The sequence below is a fragment of the Dendrobates tinctorius genome, unplaced genomic scaffold (genome assembly GCF_039654945.1).
Source record: "Dendrobates tinctorius isolate UK_male_01 unplaced genomic scaffold, ASM3965494v1 ptg000383l, whole genome shotgun sequence".
NCBI lineage: Eukaryota > Metazoa > Chordata > Amphibia > Anura > Dendrobatidae > Dendrobates > Dendrobates tinctorius.
In genome coordinates, this window is record NW_027362049.1 from 812,370 (window position 1) to 831,966 (window position 19,597).

At 43.0% G+C, this 19,597-nt stretch overlaps 1 protein-coding gene across 4 annotated transcripts in view; it reads left to right on the plus strand.

Annotated features, from left to right (window-relative positions):
- Positions 1-19,597, plus strand: part of RHBDF2 (rhomboid 5 homolog 2) — a 125,002-nt gene that overhangs the window by 40,564 nt on the left and 64,841 nt on the right. For all 4 annotated transcript variants that reach the window (XM_073563154.1, XM_073563157.1, XM_073563155.1 and 1 more), the window contains exon 2: positions 12,930-13,050. The gene's annotated coding sequence lies outside the window, so the exon portion shown is untranslated. The remainder of the gene's footprint in view (positions 1-12,929; positions 13,051-19,597) is intronic.

A 19,597-nucleotide genomic window follows, 5' to 3' on the forward strand; every position in this document is an offset into this window, starting at 1 on the left:
CAGACACGGCCGGCCCCCTATGCTGCGGGCATAAATTGTAAGTAGCCGCGGTTGTGAGTTTCTGCCCGGTCCCCAGCGTACCAGACCATTTATACAGTGACTCGGCTGTGCTGCCTCAGCGCAGGCTGCGCAGCGTGTCTTGCCCAGTACGGGGACCCCCACTTTGCTTCTGCTCACCAGGCCCCATACACCAGTATACAGCAGATCTGTCACCAGACTTCACAGTACAAACCATGTTGTTTTTACTTTGTACTCCCTGATCCTTTATGAATGTTTCTCATTCTCCACTCACCTAGCCTGATTGACAGCTACTCCCCGATACCGATATCTCACTGTTCCGTAATAACTGCAGCTATCGGGAACGAAGACAAAACATACTTGGATTTATGAGTTCTCACCCTACAACTGGGTATTTCATTGTACATAAACCAGTCTCATCTGGCAAAGAGATTTACTTATTAATATATGAAATTTATACTGTAAAATCTGGTGACATATCTACAATATGCAGTCCTTTGGGGAGTCATGCATGCTAAAGTGGTTCCAGTTTCAGAAAATTCTGATCCCTGGGTGCAGTATATTGTAAAGCAACAAAAATAACCCACTTAATACTCACTCCCTGGGTCCAGCGCTGCACCTCCACCTCTGCTCCTGTATCTGATATTGGCCACCCTGAAGGGCAGGTCTCTTCCTGTTTTCTTTGGCCTAGAGCAGAAAGATAAGTCTCTGCCTACGGTCCTGCCCCTGAGCACAGGCATATCGTTAACTGAAAACTTCTAACACTGATTCCACAAGAACCCCAAGACGGATTTCTTCACCTCAGGTATCATTTTAATCAGTATAACAGCAGCAACCTGACAATTCCTGTAGGTTACTTAGCAAAATCCTGCTGACAGGTTCGCTTTAAAAAGAACAACCCCTTTAAGATTCTTATGGAAGCTGGGTGAAACCAATTTGGTCACCCTAATGTCTACCAGTAGCTTATTTTGCCTGCAATTGACCTTTACACTTCAATGAAAGCTCAATAAATGATCACACAGAGCAACTGTTAATTACTGCTGGGTTTGAATCACTTTACAGACATAAAATTGACAGCAAATAACTGTAATGAGCAGACCTGATTCACATTGTAGAGTTGTTGTCTGTCTGTAGTGGGTGATGCCATGTGGCTCTTTGTCTTTCCAGGATTTGGGCAGTGCCAGGGACACTGGCTCCTTTCTGCCTTCCCCCGCTCCATCTGGGTCCCCCCACCTCATTCACGCACTTAAGGATGTGAATAAGAGACCATTGTAAAGGAGGGGGTTCTGACTTGGAAGGATTCCCCAGTATGTGCTGCACAACAGTCTGCTTTATGTGGATCCCAGCTGGAGCATAAGGCACTGGCCTCTGAGCAGAGATGTTGAGACAGCAGAGCGTGACCTGTGGTCCCCCCCCCCTTCTCTTCCCACCAGGCAGCCTGACTTCATAATTTATGTAGTTCATGATGGTTCTGTATGATCCTTGCTATTATTTTGTCTGTGGATTACGGAGACTTGGTTCTGCTTTACTCCACCATTCAGGCTGACGTATGAACAGTTTGCGAGTGGGATATTTGAAAGGATTAAATCGAAGGGGATTAGAAAAACATAGTTGCTCTCTTCCAGAAGCTGGACCACCCCTGTCCACGCGTTACATGGCCATTACTGTGCTTGACTTTATTGCAGTGACTGGAGCTAGGCTGAAATAACACACATTTTAGATTGGAGTATGTGTGTGTATATGTACAGTTGTGGCCAAAAGTATTGACACCACTGCAATTCTGTCAGATAATACTCAGTTTCTTCCTGAAAATGATTGCAAACACAAATTCTTTGGTGTTATCTTGAAAAAACACAAAAAGAATTGTCCTAAAGCCAAACTGGATATAATTCCACACCAAACATAAAGAGGGTGGACAAAAGTATTGGCACTGTTCGAAAAATCATGTGATGCTTCTCTAATTTGTGTAATTAACAGCACCTGTAACTTACCTGTGGCACCTAACAGGTGTTGGCAATAACTAAATCACACTTGCAGCCAGTTGACATGGATTAAAGTTGACTCAACCTCTGTCCTGTGTCCTTGTGTGTACCACATTGAGCATGGAGAAAAGAAAGAAGGCCAAAGAACTGTCTGAGAACTTGAGAAACCAAATTGTGAGGAAGCATGAGCAATCTCAAGGCTACAAGTCCATCTCCAAAGACCAGAATGTTCCTGTGTCTACCGTGCGCAGTGTCATCAAGAAGTTTAAAGCCCATGGCACTGTGGCTAACCTCCCTAGATGTGGACAGAAAAGAAAAATTGACGAGATTTCAATGCAAGATTGTGCAGATGTTGGATAAAGAACCTCGACTAACATCCAAACAAGTTAAAGCTCCTCTGAAATCCGAGGGTACAACAGTGTCAACCCATACTATCCGTCGGCGTCTGAATGAAAAGGGACTGTATGGTAGGAGACCCAGGAAGACCCCACTTCTTACCCCGAGACATAAAAAAGCCAGGCTGGAGTTTGCCAAAACTTACCTGAAAAAGCCTAAAATGTTTTGGAAGAATGTTCTCTGGTCAGATGAGACAAAAGTAGAGCTTTTTGAGCAATGGCATCAACATAGAGTTTACAGGAGAAAAAAAGAGGCAGTCAAACATGGCGGAGGTTCCCTGATGTTTTGGGGTTGCTTTGCTGCCTCTGGCACTGAACTGCTTGACCGTGTGCATGGCATTATGAAGTCTGAAGACTACCAACAAATTTTGCAGCATAATGTAGGGCCCAGTGTGAGAAAGCTGGGTCTCCCTCAGAGGTCATGGGTCTTCCAGCAGGACAAATACCCAAAACACACTTCAAAAAGCACTAGAAAATGGTTTGAGAGAAAGCACTGGAGACTTCTAAGGTGGCCAGCAATGAGTCCAGACCTGAATCCCATAGAACACGTGTGGAGAGATCTAAAAATGGCAGTTTGGAGAAGGCACCCTTCAAATATCAGGGACCTGGAGCAGTTTGCCAAAGAAGAATGGTCTAAAATTCCAGCAGAGCATTGTAAGAAACTCATTGATGGAACCGGAAGCGGTTGGTCACAGTTATTTTGGCTAAAGGTTGTGCAACCAAGTATTAGGCTGAGGGTGCCAATACTTTTGACTGGCCTATTTTTGGAGTTTTGTGTGAAATGATCAATGTTTTGCTTTTTGCTTCATTCTTTTTTGTGTTTTTTTCATTTAAGACAAATTAAATGAAGATGATAATACCAAAGAATTTGTGTTTGCAATCATTTTCAGGAAGAAACTGAGTATTATCTGACAGAATTGCAGTGGTGTCAATACTTTTGGCCACAACTGTATGAACACTAAAATACCACATCCTAGATATCTCTGAATGAAATATTCCAGTTGCAAATTTTTATATATAGTGGAATGCGTTCAGAACAATAAAACAAAACAATTATCAATGTAAATCAAAATAATTATCCCACGGAGGTCTGGATTTGGAAGGATACTCAAAATCAAAGTGTAAAATCAAATTACAGGCTGATCCAACTTCAGTGGAAACGCCTCATGACAAGGAAAAGATGCTCAGTATTGTGTGTGGCCTCCATGTGCCTGTATGACCTCCCTACTGTACGACGCCTGAGCATGCTCCTGATGAAGTGACAGATGGTCTCCTGAGGGATCTCCTCTCAGACCTGGACTAACGCATTCGCTAACTCCTGGACAGTCTGTGGTGCAACGTGGCATTGGTGGATGGAGCGAGATATGATGTCCCAGATGTTTTCAATCAGGTCTGGGGAACGGGCGGCCCAGTCCATAGCTTCAATGCCTTCATCTTGCAGGAACTGCTGACACACTCCAGTCGCATGAGGTCTGGCATTGTTCTGCATTAGGAGGAGCCCAGGGCCATCCGCACCAGCATATTGTATCACAAGAGGTTTGAGGATTTCATTTCGGTACCTAATGGCAGTCGGGCTACCTCTGGCGAGCACATGGAGGTCTGTGCAGCTCTCCAAAGAAATGCCACCCCACACCATTCGTGACCCACTGCCAAACCGGTCATGTTGAAGGATGTTGCAGGCAGTAGATCGCTCTCCATGACGTCTCCAGACGCTGTCACATCTGTCACATGTGTTCAGTGTGAACCTGCTTTCATCTGTGAAGAGCACAGGGCGCCAGTGGCGAATTTCCCAATCCTGGTGTTCTGTGGCAAATGCCAAGCGTCCTGCACAGTGTTGGGCTGTGAGCACAAGCCCCATCTGTGGACGTTGGGCCCTCAGACCATCCTCATGGAGTCGGTTTCTAACCATTTGTGCAGACACATGCACATTTGTGGCCTGCTGGAAGTCATTTTGCAAGGCTCTGTCAGTGCTCCTCCTGTTCCTACTTGCACAAAGGCTGAGGTAGCGGTCCTGCTGCTTGGTTGTTGCCCTCCTATGGCCCCCTCCACATCTGGTGTACTAACCTGTCTCCTGGTAGCGCCTCCAGCCTCTGGACACTACGCTGACAGACACAGCAAACCTTCTTGCCACAGCTCGCATTGATGTGCCATCCTGGATGCGCTGCACTACCTGAGCCACTTGTGTGGGTTGTAGAGTCCGTCTCGTGCTAATGTACCACGAGTGTGAAAGCACAACCAACATTCAAAAGTGACCAAAACATCAGCCAGAAAGCATTGGTACTGAGATGTGGTCTGTGGTCCCCACCTGCAGAACCACTTCTTTATTGAGGGTGTCTTGAGAATTGCCAATAATTTCCATCTGTTGCCTATTCCATTTGCACAACAGCATCTGAAATTGATTGTCAATCAGTGTGTGTGTGTATATATACAGTGTGTATGTATGTATATATGTATGTATATATATATATATATATATATATATATATATATATATAATATGTATGTATTTTTTTTTTTCTTTAAAGCTTCACGCACTCTCTTTTATTTTTCTCCTACTGTCGTCTTCACCTTCTGTCGCCACCGCTTCTCTCTGTCTCCAGCAGTTTGTGACCTGCTGGATCGCTCCAGTGCTAAAACAGCACAGCTTCAAGACCTGATCATGGATACTACAGTTTACAGAGCTGTGCTTTTCTGGATCCATGTGTTATTTACAGCCATCCATCACCGGAGCTGCAGACAGATGATCGGTGGGGGTGTGGGTTGTCTGATATTGATTGAACTATACTGTAGGTGATCCATACCGTAAGGCAGTAAAATTCCTAGATGTATATCACTGTTACTTTGGCTCGTAGAATGTAGGCCACCATTATGATGACCATATACCCCAGTTGATCATATGATTAGTGGATGCCTTCATGAAACCACTCCCTGGGTTTTCTACATATGAATGTGCACAGCTATACACGTCTTAGGTGGCTATGTATCCCAAATCCCTCCATTTTATTGGAGCCAGGTAGATGATGCCCATGACCTGGCTTGGACCATAGTCTGCCATCACTTTGACAGGAATCTTAAGGGGGTTTTACACTAAGCGATATCGCTAGCAATATCGCTAAAACGTCACTGGTTTTGTGACGTTATAGCGATATTGCTAGCGATATCGCTATGTGTGATACTTACCAGCGACCGGCTCCCCCGCTGTCCATCGCTGATCGCGCGAGAATGTCCGGCTCCATTTCTCGTCGGGCGCTTCCTGCTGGGCTTCCTGCTGTGACGTCCAGCGACGCATGGAGGCGGGCGGGAGGACGCAGGATCGCTGTGTGTGAATGGTAAGTATCGTGCGCTGCGTCGCTGCTGCATCGCTGTGAGATCTTTCTGTATGAAAGCTCACTAGCGATCATTTAGCGATGCACCAGCGATCCTGACCGGGTCGGATCGCTGGTTGGATCGCTGGTGCATCGCTAAATGTAAAAGGGCCTTTATGTCTTCAGGCAGGATAGAAATACAGTGCTGCTTATCATACAAGAGATTGGCAAATGTTGTGGCTTTGTGAAGACTTGGCTGACGTTCTGTACAGTAGAGGAATTAATTATCATATTACCCCCCCCCATACTGTGAATTGATACTCTGTCCTAGCAGAACGGCCTCAATATGAAAGGAACATTTTCAAGAACAAGCTATTAAAGCTGTTTTTATTCATTTTATGTAAATTCCCTGCGAGGTTAAGAGAAGAACCCTGCGGTGATGGCCGGCTGTGTGCTCATAGTGGTGATTGTGAAATAATTCAGTGTTTCATCACATGATATGGTTGTGTCATCTGCAGTTCTGCAGAAGTCACGTCTCCTATTGTTCCACCCCCAAAACTTCACTCTTGTAGCAATTTACACAAGTTTTGTGACACAACAGCGATCAGCGAGCGGCCCCCCTGCCAGTATCGCTGATCTCTGCAAGAAACCTCTGGACATTTCTTTCGACTCTGATCTCCCGCTGGCCAGCACGCATCGCTGTGTGTGACAGGCAGGAGACCAGCGATTAGCTGGTAACTAACGTACACATTGAGTATCCAAGGGACGCGCGTCCCTTGGATACCCGATGTGTACGTTAGTTACCAGCGCGCTGATGCAGGGAGCTGGTAACTAACGTACACGTCAGGTATCTATGTCCCTTGGATACCCAATGTGTACGTTAGTTACCAGCTCCCTGCATCAGCGCGCTGGTAACTAACGTACACAGCGACGCCGCGCGCTCGGCATCGCTGGTGCTGATCGCTGGTGAAGCTGTCTGTGTGACAGCTCACCAGCGATCACATAGCGACTTACCAGTGATCCTGACACGTTTATATCGTTGTCGGGATCGCTGGTGAGTCGCTATGTGTGACTCCAGCTTAAGGGCATAGCCTGACGTCTGGGGGTCATTTATACTGGTAGTCATTTTATCTGATAACATATGGACATTTCCATCAAGTTGATATCTGACACTTAAGTCTGTCTTCGGACCAGTTGATCATTGCTGTTAAACTAAGCTATTTGTCCATAGCAACAGATATCTTCTCTTCCTATGACCTACATGCCCATATAGACAGCTTAGATAGGTTCATCCTACTGACAGATTCCGTCTAAAGTCCCCACAAGGTGTATCTCAATACTTTCTATATCAATTCTATTCCTCTATGGCCACTAATAAAGGAGTTGTCATCCAGATTTCCATTCTTAGGCTTGTGTGACAAATCTGGCAGTGTCTTTGGGTTCCTGAGTAAATACAGACCATAGAAATGTATAATGATCCTCTCCAGACAAACAGTATTAAACGGGCACAGGCTACCTTGTGTCTTACTCTGGAATGTTTCTGCATTTTAGAGAAATCATGATTTACCAACCGAGCTTGGAACGGGAAGATTAGTAATCTGGGCTCCATTCTTTATCCGGCTCGGCTTGATTGACAGTTCTCTCTCTATTTGTCTATAAGGAAAGACCTGTCAATCAAGCCAGGCAGTGAGCCACCCCTTTGACTCTTCCCCTGATGACGACTCTGTATGAAACAGGTTTTTTTTCCTGAAATGTAGGAAAATTTCAGAATACAATTATAACCTGCCACTAGATCATGCTGCTTGAATCTTTTAAACGCTTCCCTTTAAGACCTTCAAAGTGTAGGTTATAGTGCAGAAGGGTAAAACGTGCCCTATAAGCAGAGTTCATTGGGGTGTGATGTGTAAGATGGCCTCTTAAATGCTCATATATGTCCCATCTGGTAATCATTCTGTGCACATCTAAGGAACTCACTTGGCTGTACATGTAATGTCTAACAGATGGGCCGGGAAGCTAAGGTTTCCGTACATTAGTCTATCAGTCTGCTGAACCAGGCATGATGAGAAGTGTAGTATCGTGCTCAGAGCCAGATGTTGAGCAGACTATGCAGCTGGTGTATAGATATGTCATGTTGCAGCTTTTAACCACAGCTGTCCTGTTCCGCTCTATTTCTACACTGCTTACCTATACAATACCTTAATTTGGCAGGGAATCAACTGTTTCGCATGCAAAATCACATGGTGATTATGATCGACATCGCATTCTTGCAGTTGAGACAGCTGTTTTCCTGAAAGATTACGTGATTGTGCAGGAAAGCAATGGAAGGACCACAGAGGCACAAGGCTGCTGTGGTTAAAAGCTGCAGCATGACCTTCACATGTGAGCATGGTGTAAACCTTTTTATTGAGCATCTCCTAATTGGCAAACAGTGAAGATTATTATCTAGGACCCTTCTTAAAAATCGGCATTATCCAAAGGGTGCAGACCTTAATAAGTCATCTCACAATCTCATAAATCCTGCAGAATCCCAGAAATGTAGGTTAAAACCATGCGACTAAATACCCATAAAAGATATTTAAGAATATCGACTGCTAATGAAACGCCACCAAAAAATATTCTATATAATAAAATATTTATTTAATGACAAAAATATTCAGTGAACAAGAATTTTTATTTAAATTTTACACTTAATTTTCCACAAATGCATTAAAAAAACATACATGATATGCATGTGTGCAGGGGTACATCAAGAAACCAAAAGGCTGGGAAGGAGACACCAAAATTTAAATGAAAAAATACAAAAAAATATAAAGAATGTAAAAAAGTGCACCATAAATTCATCAAAATGTGAAAAATTAATTAATATAAAATTAGTGCATTTTTATAAACAACAGTGTCATATAATTCATATATAAATTTCATGCTATTAGTGCAATAATATATAAAGTGCTTAGTGCATAGTAGATCCCTATAATTCATGAATGGGCAACCATACCAAATGAATTATATGTTCACAGGCTGTGCATATACTAAAACAATATAAAAGTGCTTAGTGCATATATGAATCTTGCAAATCCTATAATTCATATAAGAACAGCCATAACTTAATCCATTATTCAATGTGAGTCTGTGCATATATCCATATAAAGTGCTAAGTGCCTTTGAGGTTTCCCACACCTCACCAATAACTTCTTACGGTGACCCTTATTAGTAAACGCTAAATAGCAAAAGAGACAGAGATCACACCAACCCTGGTTTCCTAAGGTTCCCCTGCACACATCACTCCTTAGGCCTGTTTCACACTTCCATTTTTTTGGGTCAGTTAAAATCCGCCAAAATGGCGGAAAGTGGATCCGTTGCTAATTGATGTGAACGGATGCCACCGGACGGTTTTTTTGACGGATCCGCCGAATGAAGAATTTTAAAGGAGCCGCTGCCCGGGAAGGAGAGAGAGAGAGAGAATTTTTTTCGTCCGCCAGAAAGGATTTCAGGGTTAAATTTCCGACTGACTTCCTTTCTCCGGGCATGCGCACTGTAAAATGCGGATCCTGCAGAAAACAAAAGTTGCAGGGTCCGTCCAGGGATGTCGGCGGACGCAAAAAAATTTGACGGTTCCGCAAAAAAACGGATCCAACGGATGGCCATCCGTCAAGATCCGCCGGTACTGCAACTCAATGGGGAAAAAAACGGATCCGCCAAAAAAAAAGGCGGATCCGTTTGAGCAGTGTATATTAGAGAGACTCTTTTCTCTACCTATTTCCATAGCCTGATTCCATTTCTTACAACCAGGTATCCTGCTTTGCGACGGTATGTGCAATGAGTGTTCTGCAAGGGAGGGCTAAGCTCCCATGTGCATAAATTTGTATGGTCATGAGAGTAGACCGGGGCAGGAAAAGGTAGGCAAAAAATATGGACGTCCTGCAGATTTGATATAACATATACTGTGATTTTTTTTTTTTTTTGTGTGCCCAGCACGGTAATGAACATTCAGCTTGGTTGGGAGATGTTAGATTTTTTTTTTCTTACTTTGCCTATTTAGTCCTTATGATTGCCCCCCTTTCCACCCCTGTCTGAAACTTTGGGCAACTTTATGGGTGTTATGCACGTGTATGTGTATGCATATCAGAGAATACAGTGATCTATGGTCTCCTGCACCCTGGATTGCTGTTGGGTGATTTCTGAGAGGACAGTTCCTTCCGTTTCTTCCCCATTAGACTACTTGAATTCTTGATAATCGAAAATTTGTCCCATAGTAGTCCATAGCATTTCAAACATGTATAAACCAATTCATTCTGTGATAACCATATGCCAGACCAATAAGAAGAGATCTATAATGCAGTAAAAGCTTTACAATTTTATTGAAAGAATTAAAAAAAAAAAAAAAATTGAACAAAGAATACCTCTGGGGAACATCACACACCTGGGTGGATTAACACTACTTGCAAAATTGGGCTATATATGAAAATCTATACCGGTATGATTTTGCAAGTACCGTAGTGTTAAATAATCCACCCAGGTGTGTGATGTCCTCGAGAGGTAGTACAAGGAATATGTAACTTTTTTAAAATGACTTATTTCGTTTTTTAATAAGAAAATTGAATGTTTTACTGTGGATCCCTTGTTATTAGTCTGGGATATGGTTATCACAAATTTGAATTGGTTCATACGTGAGATCTTGGCAGTTTTGTGAATTTTGGTTCCATTGCAGGACACAGTGCTCACTCTGGAAGCTGCAGTTTGTGTATTTTATGTCGGTGAACTGATCGTTTCTTCTCCCGGTCACGTTAGTACAATTAGGCTATTCTCCCTATAAATGGAACCTGTCACCATGAAATTGCAGTCCAGTCTGCAGGCACACACCACGTTATAGAGCAGGGGGAGCTGGGCCAATTGCTGTATAGCTATGTAGGAAAAGTCAGTATAACCTGTCTTTTCACCCTTTTTAAACCCTTGGCTCTTTCATGGATTTTTGGTCTAGGGGGTGGTTTTATCGGTGACTGACAGCTTTCTCTGTATGCACACTTATACCAAGAAAGCTGTCAGTCATTTATAGGGGTGGTCAGAAAATCTCTGAAAGAACTGAGGTTTAAATGATACGTTATACTGACAAAACGGTGTAGCAATCTACTCCTCTACCCAGGCTCTATAACTTGGTGCCTGCAGATGGGACTGTAATTTCTGGGTGACAAGTTCCCTTTAAGGCCAGAGCTGTGGCAAGCACCACATTTACTGTAAAAACAGCAGCAGATTTGCTTTGAATTTTTTTTGCATTAAAAGCACAGAAACATTTGGATCCCCTTAGCCTTCTTTCCACGTGGAGTGATTTAGATGTGAGATGCCTGTACTTTGTAACATACCCAGCTGGCTGACCTCTTCTGTGTTGTGCTTTTGATCTGAGAAGGGAAATCCCTAGTATTCCATGTATGTACAGTGGGGCAAAAAAGTATTTAGTCAGTCAGCAATAGTGCAAGTTCCACCACTTAAAAAGATGAGAGGCGTCTGTAATTTACATCATAGGTAGACCTCAACTATGGGAGACAAACTGAGAAAAAAAAATCCAGAAAATCACATTGTCTTTTTTTTTTTCATTTTATTTGCATATTATGGTGGAAAATAAGTATTTGGTCAGAAACAAGCAATCAAGATTTCTGGCTCTCACAGACCTGTAACTTCTTCTTTAAGAGTCTCCTCTTTCCTCCACTCATTACCTGTAGTAATGGCACCTGTTTAAACTTGTTATCAGTATAAAAAGACACCTGTGCACACCCTCAAACAGTCTGACTCCAAACTCCACTATGGTGAAGACCAAAGAGCTGTCAAAGGACACCAGAAACAAAATTGTAGCCCTGCACCAGGCTGGGAAGACTGAATCTGCAATAGCCAACCAGCTTGGAGTGAAGAAATCAACTGTGGGAGCAATAATTAGAAAATGGAAGACATACAAGACCACTGATAATCTCCCTCGATCTGGTGCTCCACGCAAAATCCCACCCCGTGGGGTCAGAATGATCACAAGAACGGTGAGCAAAAATCCCAGAACCACGCGGGGGGGGACCTAGTGAATGAACTGCAGAGAGCTGGGACCAATGTAACAAGGCCTACCATAAGTAACACACTACGCCACCATGGACTCAGATCCTGCAGTGCCAGACGTGTCCCACTGCTTAAGCCTGTACATGTCCGGGCCCGTCTGAAGTTTGCTAGAGAGCATTTGGATGATCCAGAGGAGTTTTGGGAGAATGTCCTATGGTCTGATGAAACCAAACTGGAACTGTTTGGTAGAAACACAACTTGTCGTGTTTGGAGGAAAAAGAATACTGAGTTGCATCCATCAAACACCATACCTACTGTAAAGCATGGTGGTGGAAACATCATGCTTTGGGGCTGTTTCTCTGCAAAGGGGCCAGGACGACTGATCCGGGTACATGAAAGAATGAATGGGGCCATGTATCGTGAGATTTTGAGTGCAAACCTCCTTCCATCAGCAAGGGCATTGATGATGAAACGTGGCTGGGTCTTTCAACATGACAATGATCCAAAGCACACCGCCAGGGCAATGAAGGAGTGGCTTCGTAAGAAGCATTTCAAGGTCCTGGAGTGGCCTAGCCAGTCTCCAGATCTCAACCCTATAGAAAACCTTTGGAGGGAGTTGAAAGTCCGTGTTGCCAAGCGAAAAGCCAAAAACATCACTGCTCTAGAGGAGATCTGCATGGAGGAATGGGCCAACATACCAACAACAGTGTGTGGCAACCTTGTGAAGACTTACAGAAAACGTTTGACCTCTGTCATTGCCAACAAAGGATATATCACAAAGTATTGAGATGAAATTTTGTTTCTGACCAAATACTTATTTTCCACCATAATATGCAAATAAAATGAAAAAAAAACAGACACTGTGATTTTCTGGATTATTTTTTCTCAGTTTGTCTCCCATAGTTGAGGTCTACCTATGATGTAAATTACAGACGCCTCTCATCTTTTTAAGTGGTGGAACTTGCACTATTGCTGACTGACTAAATACTTTTTTGCCCCACTGTATGTATGATGTAGCCATTCTCCTGCCCTGACCTTCCAATAAACCACAGTGCCCTACTCCCTTAACTCTTTCTGTGCCATGCTCACTTCCTTAAAACTGCGGTGCGTTTACCATGAACTTTTTATATGTTCAGTCACATGTGTAACTTCCGTATCTTACTCTTTTTTATGTTTTTTTTTTTTTATCTCTGCAGCGTGGAGCTATTGGAAACCAACCGACTATCTTGGACAGGACTGGAAATAGCTAATGCCTAAAGTGCACGAAGAAGCCCCCTGGTCAAGAGCCGGATGATCTTGGGTAGCACTGACCAGCAGGTACCATCTTATACATCATTTGGGGCTTGGCAAGATTGTTTTTATATCCTGTTGCCTGATGCAAATGTAGCTCTTTCAATGACAAGTCCAACAATATACCTTTACATGGCCAGTCCATTCCTCCCTTACTGTGGAGGAATGTGTTTGACTTGATATGCAAATAAGGATGTAGATCTGAAGCTTCATTCCCCTCCAGCGCTGCCTCCCCCTGTTTGAGAGACCATCTTTATGCTGTGTCACTTCAGGCAAAGGAGCAGTCAGTCAAGAAGAAGGAGGCGGCACTGGGCGTGGAATAGACCTAGTGTGACAGAGGCTTCAGATCTATAATGGCTCTTAAGCCTCAATTGCATATCAAGTCAAACATCGATTTCTCAGTAAAAGAGAGCGGACTGGCCATGTAAAAGTATTGCTGGACTTGTCTTTGAAAGTGCTACATGCACATATAAAAAGTTTGAGGTGTGGAGGGGTTAAATCCTGTTGACAGATTCCATTTAAAGGGAATCTCACAGGTTTTTGAAACCTTAACTGACCGCAGCATGATGTAGGAAAAGAGACCCTGAGTCCAACGATATATCACTTAGTTTACTGGGTGCAGTAGTTGTGACACAATGAGTTCTTTTGATTTAGAATGAAGCAGAGCGGAGAAATCTAACGTCACCCACACAAGGCTCTCTATACACATAGTGTATTACAAGAGGTTGCGTGGTAGGTCAAGTCTACACTTGCCAGTTAGTCACAGCAATGATGTCCTGGTGATAAAACCTTCACTGTCAGTAAACAACAGCACACGACACGTTGCTGAATTCTGTGTTTTACCTCCAACATCATGCTGTTCTCATATTACATATCAAAAACCTGTTGATAGACTCCCTTTAAAAAGAACAGAATATTTTTAAAATCGAACATGTATAAGATGTAGTAACTATAACATCTTGGTGGAATGCCACCTGAAATTTGGGGTTCCTAATGCTGATCCAGCATCCATGTGCTACCAACATGATTTACTGCATCATTTTCAGAAGTCAGTGGTGCGGCCGAGTATTGGTAAGGCAAGAATGAAAAGGAACCTGTCGCAACAAAAATACAAAAATACTTGTGTGCGCTGCAGGATGTCGTTTAACCCCTTCCCGGCATTTGACGTACTATCCCATCCATGTGCCCTGTGCCTTAATGCCCATGGACGGGATAGTACGTCATCGTGATGAACTGCACTCATGGGGGAGCGCAGCTGATCGCGGCCGGGTGTCAGTTGATTATCACAGCTGACACCCGGCACTATGTGCCAGGAGCGGTCACAGACCGCTCCCGGCACATGAACCCCCTGGCACACTGCAACGAAAACATGATTGCATGTACTGGGGGCATAAGGAAGAATCCCGCAGGGAAGGGGCTCCCTGTGTGCTTCCCTCCCTGCGTGCTTCCTGCAGGCCCCTGGATCCAAGATGGCCATGTGGGCCTTCGGGGTCCTGCAGGGAGGCGGCTTTATCAGTGCCTGCTGAGAAGCCTCCTGCAGTGCCTGTCAAATTGCTGATCTGATACAGTGCATTGCAAAGTGTCAGATCAGAAATCTGACTTTATATAGTGATGTCCCACACTGGGACAATATAATAAAGTAAAAAAAAAAAAAAAGGAAATAAAAATTATTGAAACTAAGAAAAAGTGTAAAATTTAATTTTTTTTAAAATTCCTAAATAAATAAAAAAATTCCCTAATTGTTTTTGTTTGTAGATAAAAAAAAAAAAACAATAAAAGAGCACATATTTAGTATTGCCGCGTCCGTAACGACCCGCCCTATAAAACTAGTTAACACCTTTAGTGAACCCCTTAAAAAAAGGCAAAAAACAATGCTTTATCATACCGCTGATCAAAAAGTGCTTTAACGCAATTAAAAAGGCGGATATAAATAACCATGGTACCGCTGAAAACGTCATCTTGTCGTGCAAAAAACGAGCCGCCATACAGCATCATCAGCAAAAAAAAAAAGTTATCGCTCTCCGAATGAAACAATGCAAAAATAATTATTTTTTTATATAAAATTGTTTTTATTGTACAAAAGTGCCAAAACATGAAAAACCGACATAAATGAAGTATCGTTGTAATCGTACTGACCCGAAGAATAAAACCGCTCTATAAATTTTACCACACGCGGAACGGTGTAAATGTCCCCGCCCCTCAAAAGAAATTCATGAATTGCTGGTTTTTGTTCATTCTGCGTCCCAAAAATCGGAATAAAAAGCGATCAAAAAATGTCACGTGCCCGAAAATGGTACCAATAAAATGTCAAAAAATGAGACCTCACATGACTGTGGGTCAAAATATGGATAAATTATAGCTCTCAAAATGTGGTGATGCAAAAACTATTTTTTGCAATATAAAGCGTCTTTGAGCGTGTCACAGCTGCCAGTAAATTAAACCCCCCTTTATCACCCCCTTAGTTAGGGGGAAAATAATAAAATTAAAAAAAGTATTTATTTCCATTTTCCCGTTAGGGCTAGGGTTAGGGCTCGGGTTAGGGGTGTGTTGGGGTTAGGGTTGGATTTATAATTGGGGGTTTCCACTGTTTGGGCACATCAGGTGCTCTCCAAATGCAACATGGCGACTGATCTCCATTCCATCCAATTGTGCGTTGAAAAAGTCAGACGATGCTCCTTCCCTTCCAAGCTCTGCCATGTGCCCAAACAGTGTTTTACGCCCACATATGGGGTATCCGCCTACTCAGGACAAATTGCACACCAACCTTTGTGGTCCAATTTCTCCTGTTACCCTTGGGAAAATAAAAAATTGGGGGGAAAAAACATAATTTTTGTGGAAAAAATGATTTTATTTTTTTTTTATTTTCATGGCTCTACGACAGATAAACAGTGTGTACGACTGTGAAACACTTGGGGTTTCAAAGTTCTCACAACACATCTAGATAAGTTCCTTGGGGGGGTCTAGTTTCTAAAATAGTGTTACTTGTGGGGGCTTTCCACGTTTAGGCACATCAGGGGCTCTCCAAACGCGACATTGCATCCGATCTCAATTCCAGCCAATTTGAAAGTCAAATGGCGCTCCTTCCCTTCCGAGCTCTGCCATGCGCCGAAACAGTGGTCCCCCCACATATCAGGTATCGGCGTACTCAGGACAAATTGCACAATACCTTTTGCGGTCCAATTTCTCCTGTTACCCTTGGTAAAATAAAAAAAAATGGACCTGAAGTAATTTTTTTGTGAAAAAAAAAAGTTAAGTGTTCATCTTTTTTTACACATTCAAAAAAATTCCTGGGAAGCACCTTAAGGGTTAATAAACTTCTTGTATGTGGTTTTGAGCACCTTGAGGGGTGCAGTTTTTAGAATGGTGTCACTTTTGGGTATTTTCTATCATATAGCCCCTCAAAGTGACTTCAGATGTGATGTGGTCCCTAAAAAAAGGGTGTAAAAAAGAGAAATCGCTGGTCAAATTTTAACCCTTATAACTTCCTAACAAAAAAAAAAAATTTGGTTCCAAAATTGTGCTGATGTAAAGTAAATATGTAGGAAATGTTACTTAAGTATTTTGTGTGCCATATCTCTGATTTAAGGGCATGAAAATTAAGTTGGAAAATTGCAAAATTTTTGCCAAATTTCGTTGTTTTTTTTTTTACACAAATAAACGCAAGGTATATCAATGAAATTTTACCACTAACATGAAGTACAATATGTCACGAGAAAACAATGTCAGAATCACCGGGATCCATGGAAGCATTCCAGAGTTATTACCTCATAAAGGGACAGTGGTCAGAATTGTAAAAATTAGCCCGGGAGTTAACGTGAAAACCACCCTAGGGGTTAAGAAGCGGTGGGCACTATTACAGTGCACTCACTGTGTTCTAAGCACTGAGTGCTCACTACAAGCGGCAGCTGCATGGTAAATACATCTTCATTTTTATCCTGTAGCTGAGTATTTAGTTAAAAAAGGCAAATATTTAAAACTATTTCCCATCATATTAACCCTAAGGATTTAATTTAACCCCTTAATCCCATATGACGTACTATCCCGTCCATGTGCCCAGGGACGGGATAGTACGTCAGCGAACAGCGGCGCCCACGTGGTGAGCGCCGCTGATCGCGGCCGGGTGTCAGCTGATTATCACAGCTGACACCCAGCACAATGTGACAGGGGTGGTCACGGACCGCCCCCGACACGTTAACCCCTTGCACACGCGATCAAACACGATCACGGGCCGGCGTACCGGGGGTTAAAGGGAAGCATCGGCGCTTCCCTGAGCCCCCCATGGCAGCGCAATGTGCAGCGCTGCTGCGGGGGGCTCCTTCCCTGCAGGCCCCCGAATCCAAGATGGCGACGGGGACCTTCGGGGGCCTGCAGGGAGTCGGCTTCCTCAGTGCCTGCAGAGCGCAAGCACGAGTAAGTCTGCTGCACTGCCTGTGACAGATCGCTGATCTGTCACAGTGATCTGTGATGTGACAGATCAGCGATCTGTCGCAGGACAGTGATGTCCCACCTGGGACAATGTAATAAAGTTAAAAAAAAAAAGTGTTAAAATAATTTTTAAAAAATCGCCAAATAAATTAGAAAAAAAAAATATTCCCCCAATAAATTCATTTTTTGGAAATAAAAAAAAAACAATAAAAGTACACATATTTGGTATCGCCGCGTCCGTAACGACCTGCCCTACGAAACTGTCCCATTAGTTAACCCCTTTAGCGAACCCCTTAAAAAATAAAAATAAAAAACGAAGCAAGAAATTATTTATCATACCGCCGAACAAAAAGTGCAATAATGCGCGATCAAAAAGACGCATATAAATATCCATGGTACCGCTGAAACGTCATCTTGTCCCGCAAAAAACGAGGTGCCATACAGCATCATCAGCGAAAAAATAAAAAAGTTATAGCTCGCAGAATAAAGCGATGCAAAAATAATTATTTTTTATATAAAATAGTTTTCATTGCATAAAACTGCCAAAACATAAAAAAAGGCATAAATGAGGTATCGCTGTAACCGTACTGACCCAAAGAATAAAAGCGCTTTATCAATTTTACCGCATGTGGAACGGTGTAAGCGCACCCCCCCCCCCCAAAGGAATTCATGAAACGCTGGTTTTTGTTCATTCTGCGTCCCAAAAATCGGAATAAAAAGCGATCAAAAAATGTCACGTGCCCGAAAATGGTACCAATAAAAACGTCAACTCGTCCCGCAAAAATAAGACCTCACATGACTCGGTGGGTCAAAATACCGAAAAATAATAAGCGTCTTTTAGCGTGCGACAGCTGCCAAACATAAAAACCGCCATAAATAGTAAATCAAACCCCCTGTTATCACCCCCTTAGTTAGGGAAAAATAATAAAACTAAAAGAAAATTTATTTCCATTTTCCCGTTAGGGCTATGGTTAGGGCTGAGATTAGGGTTAGGGGTGTGTTGGGGTTAGGGTTGGAGTTAGAATTGGGGGTTTCCACTGTTTGGGCACATCAGGTGCTCTCCAAATGCAACATGGCGTCTGATCTCAATTCCAGCCAATTCTGAGTTGAAAAAGTCAAATGGTGGTCCTTCCCTTCCAAGCTCTGCCATGCGCCCAAACAGTGTTTTACCCCCACATATGGGGTATCAGCCTACTCAGGACAAATTGCAAAACAACTTTTGGGATCCAATTTCTCCTGTTACCCTTGGGAAAATAAAAAATTGGGGGCAAAAATATAATTTTTGTGGAAAAAAATGATTTTTTTATTTTCACGCCCGGGCGTTATAAACTTCTGTGAAGCACTTGGGGGTTCAAAGTGCTCACCACACATCTAGATAAGTTCCGTGGGGGGTCTAGTTTCCAAAATGGGGTCACTTGTGGGGAGTTTCAATAGTTTAGGTACATCAGGGGCTCTCCAAACGCACATGACACCCGTAGACCATTCCATCAAAGTCTGCATTCCAAAACGTCACTACTTCCCTTCCGAGCCCCGACGTGTGCCCATACAGTAGTTTTCTCCCACATATGGGGTGTCAGCGTACTCAGGACAAATTGGACAACAACTTTTGGGGTCCAATTTCTCCTGTTACCCTTGGGAAAATAAAAAAAAATGGGGACTAAAAGATCATGTTTGTGGAAAAAATACGATTTTTTTATTTTCACGCCCGGGCGTTATAAACTTCTGTGAAGCAGTGGAGGGGTCAAAGTGCTCACCACACATCTAGATAAGTTCCTTGGGGGGTCTAGTTTCGAAAATGGTGTCATTTGTGAGGGGGTTTCCACTGTTTTGGTACATCATGGGTTTTCTAATCGCGACATGGTGTCCGATCTCAATTCCAGCCAAAAACGTCAAATGGCGCTGCTTCCCATCCGAGCTCTGCCATGCCCCCAAATAGTGGTTTACCCCCACATGTGGGTTATTAGCGTACTCAGGACAAATTGCTCAATAACTTTTAGGGTCCTGTTACCCTTGGGAAAATAAAAATTTGGGGTGAAAAGATCATTTTTGTGGAAAAAATATGATTTTTTTAATTGTTCCGCTGTACGTTATAAACTTCTGTGAAGCCCTTGTGGGTTCAAAGTTCTCACCACATATCTAGATAAGTTCC